The sequence below is a fragment of the Terrapene carolina genome, unplaced genomic scaffold, assembly GCF_002925995.2.
Source record: "Terrapene carolina triunguis isolate 2854851 unplaced genomic scaffold, T_m_triunguis-2.0 Scaffold23, whole genome shotgun sequence".
Lineage (NCBI taxonomy): Eukaryota > Metazoa > Chordata > Testudines > Emydidae > Terrapene > Terrapene triunguis.
Window position 1 is genome coordinate 24,494,471 of NW_020664374.1, and position 20,020 is coordinate 24,514,490.

A 20,020-nucleotide genomic window follows, 5' to 3' on the forward strand; every position below is an offset into this window, starting at 1 on the left:
ATGTTTGGGTTTGGCTTCCACCTCTGATGTGGTATTTTCTACTTCCATATCCTTGTTCCCGTTATCCTCCCAGCCACTGCCCCAAAGCTGCTCATTACCCTTATTAAAAATCGAGGCATTGGTGTATTCCTGTTTGGGAAATTTTAGTGACTAGTAGCACGGTGCACAGGGACAGTTATTGCACCATAGTCTAGTGCTCTATGGATTTACACCCTATCTTGCTGTGTACTAGCTGTTTGTTTAGATAAGCCCTCAGTGTCATGCATGCAGAGATTTCAGAATCAGGCCCTGAATTTCTTAATGTCACCACTGTTTATCTTTGCAATTAAAAAAAAAAAGACAAAATTCAAAAACTCTGGGCCAGATTTTGATCTCAATTAAATTAGTGTAAAATGTGGAGTAACTCCACTGTTGTTACTCTGGAATTACATCTGTCTAAGTGAGATCAGAATTGTTCCTAATGTTTATACATGTTTATTTTCATATAAAATCAACTGAAAGGGGAAAAAAAGTAATCATTTGGGGAATGACACTCAAAGAAAACCTGTGGGACCTTTCTTCCCACTGCCTTGTACCTTTGTTTGTGACATAGCCACTTTGCTTAATGCACTCCTGGAAGGTGCTCAAACACTATGGTGAGGAGTATGCTGTAAGAGCCTACATGGAATAGACTAGTGATTTGCATCTGTGCAAAATGAGCAGTATATAAATATTTTGAATTAGGAGCTATCTATGCCTACTTGGCACTCATTCAGAACAAATGTAAGCCTCAAAACAAAGGAGAAAGTGATGAAGAATCAAACCCTGGATATCCTATCATGAGTGGATTACAGCATATTGTATAAATACTGCATAAAAGATGCTGTATGATTCTAAACCATACTTTAGTAACATTATATTTCATATTTTCTTTAATGTAGGCATTACTGTTTGATGAGGCAAGCTCTTTGGTTGATAGTGAAACAGACTTTTTTGGGGGGAGAAGTGATTCAGTAAGCTTAAGACTATTACCACTTTAATAACCACATTCCATTCTCAGGAAAATGTTTTGCTTTCTATGCAGTTTCAGCAGAGAGTTGGAATGCTTTCTTTTGCTTTGTAACCATAAAGGCAATGTCAACTTGCAGTACGATTGGCCCGATAAAAGCAACTCTTATTTATTATCTTTGGAATGCTTAAAGTGTTTTACACGGCAAAGCATCATTCTGTGAGATGCCAGTGGAATGATAACGTACTTAGGCCACCTCTCCTATGATAACTACTAGTGGATAGTATAAATCTGTGGAGACCAGCTTTCAATACTAGGCCAGATCTTGCCCCCGTTGAGGTCAAGGAATGACAAACCTCAGTGATTTCAATAAGAGCAGGATCAAACCCAAAATGTGCACCTGGCCAGTGCTTCATTTGTGCCAGTGCTAAGCACTGGCATCTCTAGGCTTGGCAATTCATAGCCCTGGCACCTCTGGGCTTGCTGCATGAGTTTTGAATGTAAAAAAAATTGCTTGAACCCCAGCATAGCTTTCATTACAAATTAAGCAGTGCACCTGGCAAATATTAACACTAATGGTAAATTTCACTGTTACTTGTAGCGGCTGTATGTTGAGAATTCAATCCAGAACAGCATTACTCAAACTTCTGGAACAAACAATCCCAGGAAGGCTGCAGATACAAATTCATCAGCTAGCATGTTGATGTATAAATAAGTTTAGCCCTATGGAACAGGGTAGGCGGGCCAGTTCCAGGCCAGCCCTATTTCATTAGACCTCCTCCGCCACACCTGTACTGGGTATAGCACTTGAAAAGGGATGATGCCTAACCATTTGCAGCTGGCTGTGGAGAAAAGCAGTTGAACTAATGCCTGTAGGGAGTCCTGAGCACTGGCACTGATTTTTTTTCCCCCAGGGTGCTTCATCCCTGCCCTTCCCCCAAGGCCCCACCCACCTGCTGCTCTCCACCCTCCCCCAGCCACAAAACAACTGATTGGCAGGGCCCTGCTGAAGAGCTGTGGCTGGTGGGTGCTAAGCACCCACTATTTTTTTCTGTGGGTGCTCCAGTCGTGGAGCACCCACAGAGTCAGCGCCCATGGTCCTGAGCAAGGTTCCAGGCATGGGATCAGTGTTCCACAAGAGAAAAAGGGAGCTCAAGAAGAGTTCACAAGTGATGAGGGCTGAAAAAATACTTTAATGCTTCAAAACTACAATCAAAATTAAAGTTTTGGAGTTCTACTGAGGGGTCCAGGGAACAGCCCTGGGACCTGCTGCTCTGTGAGAGAAGAGTGAAATTTAGTTTTGTTTGGACAAACTTTGTTGCTGGCCCAGCAGACAGCTGTGCAGAGGGAATTTGAATGGATCAGTTGGGAGAAGCCAGCTGGAGGCATGACCAGTTACAGCTAGATTTGAATAGTCTGGACGGGGATTGAGTAAGTGACCTGGCCAGAGAAGAAAGCCACAGAAGGTGCAGATAGTGATGATCAATAGGAAGAGATGTTCAATGGGACGGACTGATAAATTTGTGCCCAGCCACAAGGGGGCACTGGCTGATGAGTCATTTGTGCACATGGGGCTTGCTCTGAGGTCTGCCCCCTTAAGGGCGGGGGGAAGTGGGGAGCTAGCCAGCCCTGTTCTAAGAGAGTTTTTTTTTTTTTTTTTTTTTTTTATATAAGACGTGTGTTTTGGCCTGGGAGAAGGGATTATCAAACTCAGCTGGGAAGGGGTCAAGTGATTCCTATAAAGTGATGAAAGACCATCTGAAGGGAGGAACTGTAGGAAATAGGGTGGTTTCTGTAGCAGACTCTGGAGTGGGTGGTGGGCATGAGTGGATATGGATGCAGAAGAAAAGACCTCTGAGACCCCAAGGAAGACCCCAGGTATGGGGAAGATCAGGTTTATATGTGGAACTTATGTTGCCCTGTTATTGTGTTTGAAGAAAGCCTGAAGAGACTCTGGGCATGATTAGTCTTTCCTGGGCTGTGGAGACAAACCAGCAGCCCTATAATCGGCCACAGATATCCAAAAGAAAAAAGCCTGCTTTCACAAATCTCAGTCGCATGATATATAGAAAACTCATGGGAAATGATATCCTCTCCAGACATGTCCTCACCAGGTTTTCCCCAACATCTCCAGTACCACATCCACACTATCAGCCTGGTATTATGCAACCCATAGAAGTGGTTATAGCCCCCAACCTAACTTCCAAGAGTGTGACTGCCATAGATTTTGATATGGAATAGCAAGGAATGTTTCCTTTTTTAATATAGAGAGAAGCCTCAAGGGGTTCTATTTTATTGGTTTACCTTCAGAGGTAAATGGCACCAAATAAGTTTCAGATGACTGAGGAATGGACCAGTGTAATGGAGGCATGGTTAACATAGACTATGGGAGATCATAACGTGTCTTCTCTTTAGTCCTTCATAGGGTGACCACATTTCCCTGTGCTGAATACAGGACACCTGGTAAAATTACTTGTATTCAAACGAGTTCAACAGCAATCAATCAGAACTATGCAGTACAAACATACAAATTAACATCAAATTGACTAAGCCACTGTTAAAAAGAAATACTACGTGGTTGGATTTTTTTTATTTACCTTCTTCTCTTTAAGGTTCACATGGGGAGGGGTGACACACACACACTCCCATACACCTCCTTCCCTCTCCATACTCCATGCCTGGCTGGGCTCCCAGGATGTACCTGGGATGGTACCTGGCACCACATCATCCAGAGTCAACATGGGGGGGGGGAAAACATGCAGGGTCACATTTTGCCAGGGTTCTCACCAGAATGTAGCCAGCAGCAGCCTTTCAGCACTGTGAGGGAGGGAAGGGATGGGAGCTGCTTCCAGCCTCAGGGGAGGCGGCGGCAGGAGAAGGGATGACCTGGCCCATGTCTTTTCAGAGCTCATCTCTTCTCCGCCTCCCCCTGTGTGGCTGGAAGCAGCTTGTCCCTTCCTGGCCACAAGGCAGCTAACACCTCCAGGCAGCTGCTGCTGGCCACCTTCAAAATCAGACATCTCCTGTCCCCAGGCTACAGCAAGGGCCCAGGGAACCTGACTGCAGGGGCTTCAGCAAACCCGGCCAGAGAGGGAGGGTGCCTTGGGGATAGAGCAGCCCCACACTCCCTGAGTGAAGAGGGTGATAAGCCCCTGCCCCAGGGCTGCTGTGGAGCCTGCAGGGCCAGGGTGCGAACAGGCGGGAAATCTCTTCCTCCCCACGTCACTCCAGAGCTTAGCTGAGGGGCGGAGAGGATTCTCTGTACCAGCGCTATGTGGGTCTTTGGGACATGCAGGGCTCGGCTCCTCCTGGCCAGCACCCTGGGCCAGACGGTTTTGGGCTTTCCCGGGGTGCCGGCCCAGCCAGAGGCAGTGGGACAAGGAAGGAGCCTGCCAGCCAGGCTGTAGGTGAGTTGAGCGCTCCAACCAGGGGCTGGTTCTCCACACAGCAACTGGAGTGGGATATGCTCCACTGGGGGAAATGGGACATCTGGTCACCCTACTCCTTCACCTGTGTCATCATCACAGGATGCTTTGGTATATAGAAGTGTCACAGTGTGGCACCTTCTGCTAGCTGTCCTAGGAATTAATTCTGACAGGCATTGCACTCCCCTTCTGACGGTGTCTTCCTCCCATGTTGTCTTGTCCTGTGGCCCTCTCACTCCAGTCCAGGGACTGCTGTCTCTTCTTCATGGCTTGGCTCAGCTCTCCTGGTATCTCTCTTCCAATCTCGCTCCCTGTAGCCTTTGCTGATTTCATCACACAGCAGCTTAACTAGAGCCTGCTGCTATTTGGCCAAGTACCAATGTGCCTCCCATTGCTTCTGCTGGCTCTCCAGCACCTTCCACAGCATAACTTGATTCGGTGCCTGTTATTTTTCACCCTCCCTTCTGCAGGGGCAGGAATTCAGGAGTTCAGCCTGGCTGGGTATAAGTGCCCTTTGCAAACAAAGCTTCCACATACTGTGGTTCCATCATCTCTTTACTTCAAGTGTCATTACTATAGTCTCTTTACTCCCTTTGTATCAGGGTAACTACCTTATACAGTTTTTTCCACAATCTCTCAACCTCCCATTGCATCAGGGACAGCCATGTACCTGTTTTCTCCACCATGTTCTCACAAGATGCATCACACATCTGACACCTGCTCCTGGTCACTCTGGGGATTAGTTCTTAAGGTCACTGCCCCCTTCCATGGTTTGCTTGCCATTGCTTTTTCTCTCCCTCTGGTCTGCAGCCCCTCTCTCACTCCAGGAACCACAGAATTCTCTTCATGACTCAGCCTTTCAGCCGAGTCACTCAGTGTTCCCCCATTCCAGGGTAACAAAGTCCTTTCTCCCTAGCACTTCTAGGGAGCCTTCCTTCCATTGTCTCAGTGCCACTACCTCAGTGCAGGGCCAGCTCCAGGCACCAGCTTGTCAAGCAGGTGCTTGGGGCGGCCGCTCTGGAGAGGGGCGGCACGTCCAGGTATTCGGCGGCAATTCGGCGGACGGTCCCTCACTCTGTCTCGGAGCGAAGAACCTCCCGCCGAATTGCCGCCACAGATCACGATCGCGGCTTTTTTGGGGGGGGGGGGCTGCTTGGGGCGGCCAAAACCCTGGAGCCGGCCCTGCCTCAGTGGCTGGTAGGGGAACCCAGGCCCATCCTCTACTCAGTGTTCCAGTCCATGGACCCTCAGCTCAATAGTTCCAGGCTTTCCTCTCTTAGCCCTCACTGCTCCTTCCCTGGTCTGCTTTCCACTACACTCTCTGGGTGTACCAGTTCCAAAACCCTCTTTCCAGGGAGTGACTGCTGCCTGTTTTCCTATAACCCTGTCTGTTGCCAGCTATCTGGCTTTATACAGGTCCAGCCTGTTCCTGCGCAGCTGAACCTGATTTCAATTAGTTCTTTGCTGCCTGACTCCTCCTCCAGGTGCAGCCTGTGGAGTTAATTGGCCTGCCTGGCCATCTTAACCTCTTCCAATCCTGTGAGGGGTGGCCACTTCATCACAAGAAGGCATAGAGCAAATGTGGTATGAATGAAGGAACATACAGTGCTAGTTTTAGAAGCTTTATTTTGTGTTTGATCAATTATGACATAATGATTCCTTGACAATGTTATGTTGTGGATGTGCTGCAGATGAAAAAGAGTGTATCTATCCTTCAGCACCTGCAAAATCCCATGTGATGAATTATGTTTGGTGGCGAACAGCCTGGCAAATCTCCTGATTGTTTTCACACAGAGTCAAGTATTTCTCACTGTGAGGAGTTTTCTATCTGCTTCACAAATTAGGTTGTTTGGAATTAGGGCAATTTGTTGGCTTCCATGGTGGCAGAACTATGTTTGTGTGTGGGGGAGAATTGTCTCTGTTTGGGTTTGGCCAGTTCATCACAGAAATTCTGGGAGTACTTGAGAAACTTTGGAATATCATTTATAATTTGGACACACATCCTTCTTGCCCCTTAAAGTCATGTAGAATATTGGATCCATTAGTAGCAGAGATCAGCCATGCATCGCTGCAGAAGGGCAAGGTACTTATCTCCTAAGAAATAAATTGTTAGTGCCTCAGTGTCCCTAGATACCTGCTCGTGAACACACTTCAAGACCTCTTCAGAAATTTCAGGTGGAGCAGAATGTGGCAATTCATTTACTTAGTGGTGTTTATTGTTGGAAGTACATTACACCATTGCTCCAAGGACTGTGTAGACTTATGCTTCATTTTTGGATGCAATTCAGAATATTGTTTTTGACCAACAAAAACTTTAATGGTTAGTATATCTTATATCCCTAGCCCAACTTTGAAGTCTGAGGAAGTGAAGCAAACAAACAAACAAACAAAAACTCTAATGAATCATGTTTGGTGTAACCTACTTTTTCTTCTGATCCACTCATTGGGCCTGAATCTCTTGATTTATATTAAGGCAATTTTACAGGACTCTGGCAGTGTAATAGTGCTTTATAGTAGGTATAAATTAAGATCAGTTGTAACCTCATTCTGAGAAACTTTAGACTTCAGTGCCGGGGGACACCGAATTCTCAGTATAGGACCATCATCTCTGTATCTTTCTTCTTCATTGGCCTCACAGAGCTTGAATTTCTTCATCTTCACAGCATACTGTAAGGCCTATCTGCTTAGCCAGACATTTTCTGAAGGTCCATTGAGGGTGCTCAGAAAATTCTTGAGTTAGGCAGGGGAGATCTTGTTTGTATATGCTAATATTAGACTTGGACACATTTTGGTCATTCTAATGTCCTTTGTAAATGCATATAGAGTTTGTTTATAAATAGCTCATTCCTGAACATCAGAAATGGTTTGATAGGTGGATGAAAGTTTGGGACAAAACTGACTTATTTTGACCAAACTGATTAACCAAACACACAAATGTGGGATATACTGTAATATGGGAAAGAAGGTCAAAGTGCGATAGAAAAATAAATAGTACCGCAGGAGGCTTACCTTGATGGAGAATTATTTTTTAACCTGAACGGTGTCACAATTATGCAATATGAAACTCAATTTATTTTCAATAATAAAAGTATGATCACCCTGGGATAGAGGCAAACTTAAAATGAGAAATAAGGGACATGCCTTATAAGGAGGGACAAGTCAGAGATTTGTCACAAGGTAACTAAAAGAAAAGACAATAGTTTGATAATTTTCTGTCTTTATTTCAATAATTATAATAGAGAGAAACATAGCAAAGATTTGTTATGTAGGGAATACAAATTAAAATGAGAACTTGAAAGAACTTCTTACCATCCCAGCTGAATGGTTGGATCGTATTCATCTCAGTGAGAGGTCTGAGGTGTGAAGCTCATCACACCACACAGCATGGAAGTGTCTTAATGAGGTGCCCAGGCCTTTCAGAACAAAATAGGTTCACTTCTTGTGGAAGTAGGTATTAAATGGACTTTTTTTGCATTCTGTTTTCTAGACAGGTGTTATCTACTGACTCTAAAGAAATAAGATCCTGGGTTGTTGGGTTTTTTTTAGAATAAATTGAAGAAAAACAAATAGAATAATGATTACCAAGTTGCGGTTTACTCTCCCTTCAGATGCCTGTATCTCCAACTTTAAAGCCATTCCTACACCCTTGAGGCAGGACAACAATTGACATTTCTGTGGCAGATTGGAAATTAAATTTATAAATGGAATGGTACTGTGCAGAAAAACATTGAAAAAGCTAAGATGGCCAGATGGAAAAATGAGCCTGAACAAAAGACAGGAGGACTAAATCCCTTTAGAGCTGCATGTACTTTTCTACTGTCTGTTGATGGTGCATTCATGGAAAAATAAAGCCAGACTGTTTTGTTATCTTTTGACGTAATCATGGTTGTAGTAACTGCCCAAATCAAGTCCCTTTACATAATGTTGTTTTGTTTTCAGATTGAGGTATAGATATAGATAAACTTCACATTGGAAAACTAGCTAAAGAATATGGACAAGACTTTAGTTCAGTAAGGTTAAAAGACTATCAAGCAAAATTATTTTTATTTTTGTAAAAAGAACAAACTCAGTTGCAACATGTTATTCAACAAATGTCTCTTTTTCTGTTCACAAACTATTCATGAGTAAAACATAATTTTCTTAAGTGTTCATTTTTACACAATTATTTGCCTTATAATTTCTGGGAATAACTAGTGGTTGCTGACAAGCAGTTTGTTCCAAATTTGACATTTTTAATTGAAAATCTGAGTCGTTTTCATTGGACACATAAGTAAATTTCCATTTCACAACTGGATAAGAATAAACCATAGGTCCAGCCTTTTTATACACTCCAGGTAAGATTTATCACTATCTACTGAAAGGCATGGAAACATAGAAATAGAAGGGACCTCAAATTCATTATGTCCAACCCCTTGTGCAGAGGCAGGATCAAGTAAACCTAGACCATCCCTGACAGGTGGTTGTCCAACCTGTTCTTAAAAACCTCTAATGATGCATATTCCACCACCTCCCTTGGAAGCATATTCCAGTGCCTAACTTCCCTTGTAATTAGAAAGTTTTTCCTTATGTCACACCTAAATCTCCCTTGCTGAAGATTAAGACCATTACTTCTTGTCTCATCTTTGGTGGATATGGAGAACAATTGACCAGTGTCTTCTTTGTAACAGTCCTTAGCATATTTGAACACTATTCTCAGGTCCCCCCTCAGCCTTTTTTTCCCCTCAAGACTAAACATGACTAGTTTTTTTTTTTTATCTTTTTTTAAATTTTTCCCCAGAGGTCATATTTTCTAAACCTTTTATCACTTTTGTTGCTCTCCTCTGCACTCTCTCCAATTTGTCCACATTTTTCCTCAAACGTAGTACCAGCTGAGGCCTCACCAGTGCCGAGTAGAGCAGGACAGTTGCTTCCCATGTCTTACATATGACACTCCTGTTAACTCACATTAGAATATTAGTCTTTTTTGCAACTGTATCACATTGTTAACTAATATTCAATTTGTGATCCCCTATAATTCCCAGATCCTTTTCAGCAGTATCATCACCTATCCAGTTATTCCCCATTTTGTGACTATGCGTTTGATTTTTCATTCCTAAGTGAAGTACTATACACTTGTCTTTACTGAATTTCATCTTGTTGAATACAGACTAGTTCTCCAATTTGTCAAGATCCTTTTGAATCCTCCAAAGTCCTTGCAACCCCTCCTATCTTGGTGTCATCTGCACATTTTATAAGCATACTCTCCAACTCATTATCCAAGTCATTAATAAAAATATTGAATAGTGGGGGGAGCCAGGACTGACCTCTGCAGGACCCTACTAGATATACCCTCCCAGTCTGACAGCAAACTATTGATAAATATTCTTGGAGTATGGTGTACCCATCTTATAGTAATTGTGCATCCATCTTATAGTAATTCCAGCCAAACCACATTTCCCTAGTTTGCTTATGAGAATGTCATGTGGGACTGTGTCAAAGGCCTTACTAAAATCAAGATATAACATGTCTACTTCTTCCCCCTCCCCCCATCCATTAGGCCAGTAACCCTGTCAAAGAAAGAAATTAGCATGGTTTGTCATGATTTGTTCTTGACATCCATGCTGGCTATTCCTTATAGCCCTATTACCCGCTAGATGCTTACAAATGGATTGTTTAATAACTTGTGACAGTATCTTTCCAGGTCTCTAAGTTAGGTTGACTGGTCTATACTTCCCCCTTCCCCACCCTGCTTTAAGGATAGGTACTACATTTGCCCTTTTTCTGGTCTTCTGGGACTTCACTCATTCTTCAGCAATTTGCAAAGATAATTGGTAATGGTTCCAAGATTGCTTCAGCTAGTTCCTTAAGTACCCTAGGATGAATTTTGTCAGCCCCTGCTAACTTACTTTCTTAAATATTCTTTAACTTGTTTTTCCCTTGCATTTGGCTTGCATTTCTTCCTCCTTGCTTTTAGTATTAATTGTGTTGAGCACGTGGTTGTCATTAACCTTTTTAGTGACGACTGAAGCAAAATAGGCATTAAACACCTCCGCTTTCTGAATGTCATTAGCTCTTCTTTATCACTTAGTAGAGGACCTATATTTTTCCATCCTCTTTCTTTTCCTTTAATGTATTTAAAGACCTCCTCTTTTTGTATTTTATGTCCATTGCTAGGTGTAATTCATTTTGTGCCTTAGACTTTCTGATTGTGTCATTTTGGTCTGGCCTGTCCTCCGATCAGTTTGAGCAGCGGATAAGACATTTGACTGTAGTACTTCCAGATAAAGGTGGTAGACTTCCAGTCAATTGCATCCTTCACTATTATTAAATCTCACATTTGCTCTGTTTGATGCAAGACTTTTTCCAAAAAAGTTTTCTTTTCCAATTATTTTCAACAGATTTTTTAAAAAAGTATAATCTATACAAGATTACAAATTTGAGTACTGAGAACAAATGTTTTGAAGATAAAAAGAACAGTCTTCACTTGATCACAGTATTTCTTAACTCACCTGGGTTCCTTTTAGGAGTGCTCTGAAACTAGTGTTGATTCAGATAAAACTATTGATGAATTTGCCTCTCAAAAGTTTTGAGATTGTTCATTATTATTACTAATGTACATATCCTGCATTGCAGGATCAGAATTTCAGAAGTGATTATATAAGAGAGACCACGGAACTATACACTGGAAACTGCAGAAGTAGACCCAGAAAGGTTCTCTTTCTCAATCTTCAAGCCTGACTTTCAATGGTATACTCAACTACACACTCTCATAGCAGGACAAAGACTTCATGCACAGAGACTCACTTTTTGGGGGGTGGGATGGGGCGGGGGGGGGGGCTGTTTCATTTATCCTTCGATGCAACTTTATATATTTTAAAGGATCAGTTAGTACTGAGGAGCCATTCATTTATGCATGATCTGTTCTGACAGTTTCCTTACAGTTGACCTCTGATTTCCCCTTCCTGATTAAAATTTTAATAGATTCATTGTCTTGCTCATCATTGTTGTTTTCCTTAGAGCTGTTACCAATTATACACTCAGTTGTTAGCTCCAATGATTCTTTGACTGGCCTTAAAATTCTGGAAATAGTCAGAAATGTGAGTGGGTGCAAATGGTCTCCTCTATGACCCAAATGTGGCTAAAGATATATGTGCCCACTCATGGGTTTTCAGTACAGGGATTGAGCTCAGGAAACTTGGTTGTGACACTATCTGGAAGAGGGGTGACTGTGGACTAGTAAAATAGGGTCCTGTTTCATTAATGGGGGTCCTAAATGCTATGATACACATAATGAAGTGCTGTCTATTCAGCTGGGATTTTCAAGTGTCAGACACTTCACCTGCAGACCCATGTAGCTGGTCTAGCATTACCATGGCATAATTAAATCAGAGTTTCAAGTTAAGCCTTTCAGCCAGTCTTTTTACAACTAAAGCTCAATGAAATTTCAGACAAATATTATATTCACCCAAAATGCAGGTTTCACGTCAACTGAAACTATTTGTGAATTCATGCTGAATTCGGCAAATTGTTTCAGCCTGAAAAAAGAAATTTTGAAAAAGTGTTGACATTTTGACTTTTTTGAATTCAAATGTTTGGGTTTGTTTTTACTTTTTGAAATCACATTTTGCTTTGAAATTTTCCTAAACATATTTATATATTTAAAAAAAACCACCCTTATTAAAACATGAAACTGTAATGAAACTTTTTTTTGTTAGTTGGCTTAGACGGTTTCAGTCTATCTGAAACAAACTTTTTTTTCTCTGATCAGTCAGTCGTGACTCTTTGGGTGCTGCAGCAACTCCTGGCACCTGATCATACTACATCTGTATCCTCTGAGGCTAGTGAGGGAAAGGAGAAGAAGGGCAATGTTTGCCCATAGCCCAGAAAAAGAGACCTTCAAACCCTGCTCACACTGTCTATGAGCCAAAGCAGACCTTCCTTTAACTCACAGACATGGGTTATCTGACAATATAAATTCACCACACAAGCCATCATAGATTTGTGTGATCAGCTTAGGGACAACCTGGATAAAGTGATACATAGCAACCAGGACTTTTAAAGGTTTAGGCCTTTCCCAGTACCATACCTATGTCTATGACCAGAGCATAGCAATGGAAAAATCACTTTGTATGGGCCAGCACATGTTAGTCTGTTACAAATATGCTGTATATAATTATAAAGATACTGGCTAATTTCATACCATCCTTTAGGGATGCTGGCATTGAAGGAAGCTCTCAGTGTACTGCTAGCATGCACATATTACCCTTATGGGCCTCACCAGCATTGCACAAGTCAATTCAATAAATTCTCAATGAGCTTTTCTTTCTTTCTGTCTGGTCTACGGTGTCCTCCTGCATGTTGGCTGTGGTGCATCTCATGTCCCCTCTGTATTCTATGAGCTAAGACTCTGCATTGATGAATTAACCTAGAGGAGTCTCATCCCATGAAATTACCCTGGGAAGCAGCAGATGAAGAATTTGCTGCAGCACCAGCAACAGGTCAGGCCATATGGCCTCCTCCAGTGGATGTTATGCTATGTTACTCATTATAATTCACTACATGCGGTTTGCTAGCTAAGTCACATGGTACTGTTTGTGCTCCCTGATTGCATAACCTAAACCATATTGATAAGAGAAATGCCTGAACATATCACTGGGGCTCCCCCCCCCCAGGAAGAGTGAATTGAGGGAAAGGGAAAGGAAGAGAGATATAGATAGAGAGAGTTGTTGAGGAGAGGATTTCCAGAAATTTCAAGAAACTATACTATCCTCTTTTGCACAAGATGGAGCAATATATTGTGGTTATGGACAGATGTGCACTCGTGTTGCCTAATGTACTACTGAAAGATTCTCAGATATTAGTGATGAGCACAGTATATGAACCAACATAGACTAGAATACATAGACTCCGGTTGAAAAATACCATTGGGCCCTTCCTTCTTCCTGAAACAGAAACATAAACTATGTGTAGCAAAGACTAATTGACAGGATGTTTGACTGCACTCAGCAGGGCCCCAAAACCAAATGCCACGCAGTATCAAGCAATTGGGAAAAAGCAGAAGAACAGCAGCTAGTTTTAGAGGGAACTTTTATCAGAACCTTTTGAAATTCTCTCAGCTCAGATAAAGATAAGATTATTTTGCCAAACAAGCTAATTCTTTTTTTTTTTAAGAAAAAAATATATAGCTGTGGTAGGAAGAGAATTATCTGGGTAATTCCAGTGGCATTGCATTTGTGTTAACTATAATCACTAGATTTCTGGAAATTCAGTTGATACTTTTTTTTTTTTTAATACCACATACTTGTAACTTCCTTTCTGTCATATTAGCCAGCTTTCTGCCTCTCTTTTGAAATAAAATGGCTTACAAAACTGTTTCAAATATCAATGAAGACCCCCTTCTAAATCTGTGGTATAGAGAAACTGGCTGGAGTAACCCTGGTGGATAACTAGTCAGCTGGGATCCCAGAAAGGACTAGGAAAGACAGTACCTCTCTTTACTGAAAAACATATTCTTACAGTGATTGACACATTCCTTTTCTTTATCTCAGCTCTATAGCTCCCAGGATTTTCCATCCCAGAACCTCTTCCTGACCCCTAGAACTCTTTGCTTCTGAATTTTATCCACATTAGCTTCGGAAACCTTCAATTTAAAATGCTGCTAACATGTCTGTGATTGTGAAAGCTTCAGTGCTGACACTCCTGTGAAACCTATACCCACCCTGGAAGAAATTACTTGGTATGAAGGAAGTCAGGTTTTCATATTTTATGTAGAATAGGAACAGGCTTCAGAACTAGGCTCTGATCCAATATCCTCCAAAATTCACAAGTATCAGCTTTGGGGGGTTGACCTATTGGAACTTGCTGTGATGGTGGATTATGGCGCTAACCTTCCGCAAAGGATGTTTTTTTGTTTGGTTGGTTTTGGTCTGAGATGGGTTGTTTGTTTGGTTTTTTGAGGAGTATGGAGTGGAAAGTGGGGTCTTGAACCCAGGGATGTGATTTTGAAACAATGTTCTGTCTTTAATTGTGGCAATTTCAGCAGCCTAAACAAATTTAATAAACATAAATGGAGAGTTATAAAGAAGAAAAACATTTTCCAGCCTGAGAAAACATTCCAGCTACCACTGATGTCAAAAGAGTGGGCCACCCACCGGATACAACAAGTGTTCCCAAAGCATCTAATCTTTGCAGTATGTGGTATCTTCTATCGTCTGTTTTCCCTCAAATTGTTCATTGCTCTCTGGCATAAGTGGTTGAAGTTCAGAAGTAATTATCATTAGCTCTTATTTCTCCCTCTTCATTGCATGACCTTCTGCTGTGTCCCCTGCACTGAGAGTTATGGTGTTTGATTGTTTTCCTGTTCATCCCCAGTCTAGTTATACTATCATTTAAATGATTTCCCTTAATAAAACAACTTAAGTCTGTTGTTTTACTGACTATGAAATAATACAATAAAGTCTGTGTTTGTTCGTTTTGTTTTTTAGCCGTCTACCAGCACTGAATGCAGAGCTCTTAATATCCTCCATGATGCCAAGTAATTACTTGAAAATGACTGTCTGGGTTTGAACCGAATATTATATCTGCAATATTCAGCAGTATTAGTACACAGGAAAGAGAAGCCCCTTCTCCCTACACTCCCTGTGACATTGGGGAAAGAGAAGATATTTTTAAAAACAGAGCCAAAAATGAAAAATGTTTCTTGTTTCTTACTGTGTGTGAATTTCTTCCCTAAAAAATCCCCCTTTCTAAACTGCTCATAAAGCCATTGATTGATGTGTTGCATGGTGTAGATAGGGCAGCAGTGGCATACCTTGCGGCAGTAAGTGGTGTTCTTATGCTCACTAGCTACCAGAAGTAGCCACCTGATATTGTTCAGATGACTCATAGCTTTCTGCATTCAGAAAGGAGCCTACTGGCACTAATTAACTTCCTTTACAACAGAGACAGCACTGACGTTCCAATCAAGTTATTTAGTCTTCTCCACAACTGACCAAGTTACTTTTGTGACTGAGACTTAACACAGTGTCTACCACTAAAATGGGTACAATGTTACCCTTCTCCTAATTAAATGCAATGTGATGTTCCCTTTGCTTAGGGATCATGTGGTCTCTGAATACCACCATAATATGACTGTCAAACAGAGGGCCACATTCTGTCACTCTTGTGCTGAATCGTGCCTTTCTCCTTTAGTAGTCCCATTTATTCCAATGGGATCACTCCTGGAGTATGGTCCCAGTCAGCATGAGTTCAGGTGGATGAACCTAGCTTGGAAATTGTAAAGATTTTAATGGTGACCATTGCTAACACACACATTAAACTTGTCACATAGAATTCCTGCTCTACAATACCTAGTGATTGTCATTCATAAAACAAACTCTTGGATTTGAAACAACTGGTTAAGTGGAGGAGGAGAAGGCAGGAAGAAAAAGAGTTCCTGGTGTTGAACAAAGCAATCGCTAAGGGCTAGATTCTGCCACCTTCCCCACAGTGAGTAATATCTTACTCTTCCAGTAGACCCATTGATCTCCAAGAACTACTCATAGAATAAGGTACTACCTATTGTGCGGAAGGGTAGAAAAACATGGCCCTGTCATTCTTCAGCTAGCAACCAGTAGCATTTTGCATAGCATCTAACTTTAAACGTGCCAAGGTAGGCTGGAAGCTTGCCATAACTTACTCTCTTATTGCAAATGCAGGAAATATCTTCAGACATATCCACTGTGTGAAGATGTAGCAAGTTAAACTATCAGATTAGTCAGTAACATCCTGGTGCTTTTGCCACCAGCTGCAAGTGATTTGTCAGATCAAGTGTGAACTTCCTCTCCCTCCTCCCCATTGTTATAAAAAGATGGTTTTCAAAGCTTTTTTCCTTCTACATGGAATGCCCAGCAGCATATGTCTCTTCCAGTATCTCCTCCTCCAAATTTTTAGTGTCACATACAAATTGTTCAAATCTGGCCTGACATCTGCTCTTAGTGTCCTGCATAGGCACCTGCAGAGGATGTTTTCTGTTTGTTAAATGACAGATTTGTTTCATAAATAAGTGTTCATTGGAGAAGGATGAAAAGACAGTAGGCTCTTTAGTGCTATTTTAGTAATATCCTTAGCTTTCTAAAATTGGAAGCAAGCAGGATATTTCAGAGGATGCACTATTAGCAAGTGGTGCCTAAAAGTGAAGATGGGCAGATGACTAGACAATGGAGCCTTAATAAATTTGACTAATATGTTATTGCAAAAGTTTGCCCAGGATAGGTCCACCTCTTTGAAGGTAGAAAAAAATTGACAAACCAAACATAGATGACTCTTTAATGTGATCTCTGAGGAAGTAACAGCATGTTTCCCTTTTGTTTTTTTTCTGGATAGTATTTACCACACTAGATCCAGACCAATGGTCTATCTAGTCTGGTATCCCATCCCTGACGGTGGTCAGTACATGATGCTTCAGAAGAAGATACAAAAATTTCTGTAATGGAAAATTATGGGGTAATCTATCCATGGGAAAAGTTTCTGTCAAATCTAAGGTAGTCAGTGGGGTTAATCACGATGATTAATATCCCTGGGATACTTTTGTGCTGTCCTTTGTTTCTGTGGATGTCCTTGTTATCCATACAACTGTCTAATTCTCTTTTAAATCCTACTAAAATCTTGGCCTCAGTGATACATGTTACTTTAGCACTAGCTGCAATTTCTACAGGTTGATTAAGCATCATATAAAAAAAGGATTTCCTTTTAAGAGTTTCCAACTTATTGCCTTTCAGTTTCACTGAATATCTACTTCCTTTTGTAGTGTAGTAAGAGAAAAGACCTTCTATATTCCATTCATTAATTTAAATGCCTCTATCACACTTCATTTATGTATCTTCTGCCACCTGTTTCTGGACCCTATCTGTTGGTATGATGTCATATTTGAGATGGGGTGAACAGAATTAAGCACAATAATACTTTTAAACATAAATGAATATAAGTGCATAATATTTTAATGTTATCTCTCATTTTGTATCATATTATTTAGTTTGCTCTTTTGACCACTGCTGATCATTGAGTAGAAGTCTTAATTAAGCTTTCCACAATGATGCCCTTGTATTTTTCTTAAATTGTTTCAGTTAATTTAAGACCCATCAATGTGCATTGCATTGCCTTTGTCTACCGCATTTCACCGGCCATCAGACTGAACACCTGCCTATTTAAGTCCCTCTGAAATAGTCACAGCCTAGTGACGAGTCTTCTCTAGTGTAGAGAATCTAAATAATCTAAATAATTTTTGTATCCTCTGCAAATTTCACCACCTAACTGATCACCCTCTTCTCTAGATCATCAACACCAGTCCTTTTACGGTTCCTTGGAGAATCCTCTTCTCATGAGGAAAATTAGTCATGGATTCCCATCCTTCATCTTCTGTCTCTTACTTACTTTTTAATCCATGATAGAATTTTGGGTGAAAACCTGTATCCATTTAAGTCAATTGCAAAACTCAACCTCTTTATTGCTCACATGATGACTATGAGGGCTTCTTGCTAATTTCCTTAACAGCCTCAATTGTTGTGACAGTGTTAAGTTTTCTATAATCAACACAAAACCTTATAGTCCCATTTCATTTAGGAACCATAATGACTGGTGAGGCACAGGGATTGTCAGACTTTTTAATTATCTCCATTTCCAGCATATTATGTATTTTGGTAAGCTCTGCTAGGAGCAAGCTCTGGTTCTACAGTGTTAATTTTATGGACCCTCTTATGAGTTAACTCTTGCTTGCTGGAAAATACCCACGGGTGTTTCTGCAGCACAGCCAGAATTTCTGCCTTTTCAGTCTATTAACTCTTTACTTATCTCATTGCTCCCTAGTGATGTAATATTATGGCATTCAGCTATCAAATCAATGAGAAAAGCTGTTTTAGAACCCTCCTCAGCACAATATGCAATTAACCAGAAGCCTGCTAAACAACCAGTGGGGCCACTAGACGATCGAGATGATAAAGGAGCACTCAAGGACGATAAGGCCACTGCGGAGAAACTGAATGAATTCTTTGCATCGGTCTTCACAGTTGAGGATGTGAGAGAGATTCTCAAACCTGAGCCATTCTTTTTAGGGGACAAATCTGAGGAATTGTTCCAGATTGAGGTGTCATTAGAGGAGGTATTGGAACAAATTGATAAACTAAACAGTAGTAAGTCACCAGGACCAGATGATAGTCACCCAAGAGATCTGAAGGAACTCAAATGAAAAATTGCAGGACTAAAAACTGTCAACTGTAACATATCATTTAAATCAGCTTCTGTACCAAATAACTGGAGGATAGCTAATGTGACACCAATTTTTAAAAAGGGATCCGGCAATTACAGGCCAGTAAGCCTGACTTCAGTAGCAGGCAAATTGATTGAAACTATCGTAAAGAACAAAATTATCAGACACATAGATGAACATAATTTATTGGGGAATAGTCAACATGATTTTTGTAAAGGGAAATCATGCCTGACCAATCTACTAGAATTCTTTGAGGGGGTCAACAAGCATGTGGACAAGGTGGATCCAGTGGATAGAGCATATTTAGATTTTCAGTAAGCCTTTGACAAGGTCTCTCACCAAAGCCTCTTAAGCAAAGTAGCAGTAATGGGGTAAGAAGGAAGGTTCTCTCATGAATTGATAACTGGTTAAAAGATAAGAAACAAAGAGTAGGAATAAATGGTCATTTTTCAGAATGTAGAGATGTAAATAGTGGTGTCCCCTAGGGGTCTGTACTGGGCCGAGCCCTATTTAATATATTCATAAATGATCTAGACAAAGGGGTAAACAGTGAGGTGGCAAAAATTGCAGATGATACAAAACTATTCAAGATAGTTAAGTCCTGGGCCGACTGTGAAGAACTACAAAAGGATCTCTCAAAACTGGGTGACTTGGCAACAAAATGGCAGATGAAATTCAATGTTGATAAATGCTCACTGGGAAACACAATCCCATAACTACACGTATAAAATGATGGGGTCTAAATTAGCTGTTACCACTCAAGAAAGAGATCTTGGAATCATTGTGGATAGTTCCCTGAAAACATCTTCTTAGTGTGCCGCAGCAGTCAAAAAAAGCAAACAGAATGTTGGGAATCAATAAGAAAGGGATAGATAATAAAACAGAAAATATCACATTGCCTCTGTATAAATCCAGGGTACACCCACATCTTGAATACTGCGTTTAGATGTGATTGCCCTATCTGAAAAATATGTATCGGAATTGGAAAAGGTTCAGAAAAGGGCAACAACGATTAGGGGTATGGAACGGCTGCTGTATGAGGAGAGATTAATAAGACTGGGACTTTTCATCTTGGAAAAGAGGTGACTAAGAGGGGATATGATAGAGGTCTATAAAATGGACTGGTGTAAAGAAAGTAAGTAAGGAAGTGTTATTTACTCCTTCTCATAACACAAGAACTAGGGGCCACCAAATGAAATTTATAGGCAGCCGGTTTAAAACAAGCAAAAGGAATTATTTTTTTCACACAATGCACAGTCAACCTGTGCAACTTCTTGTCAGAGGATGCTGTGAAGGCCAAGACTAAACCAGGGTTAAAACAATAAATAGATCAGGGGTCGGCAACCTCTGGCACGCGGCTCGCCAGAGTAAGCACCCTAGTGGGCT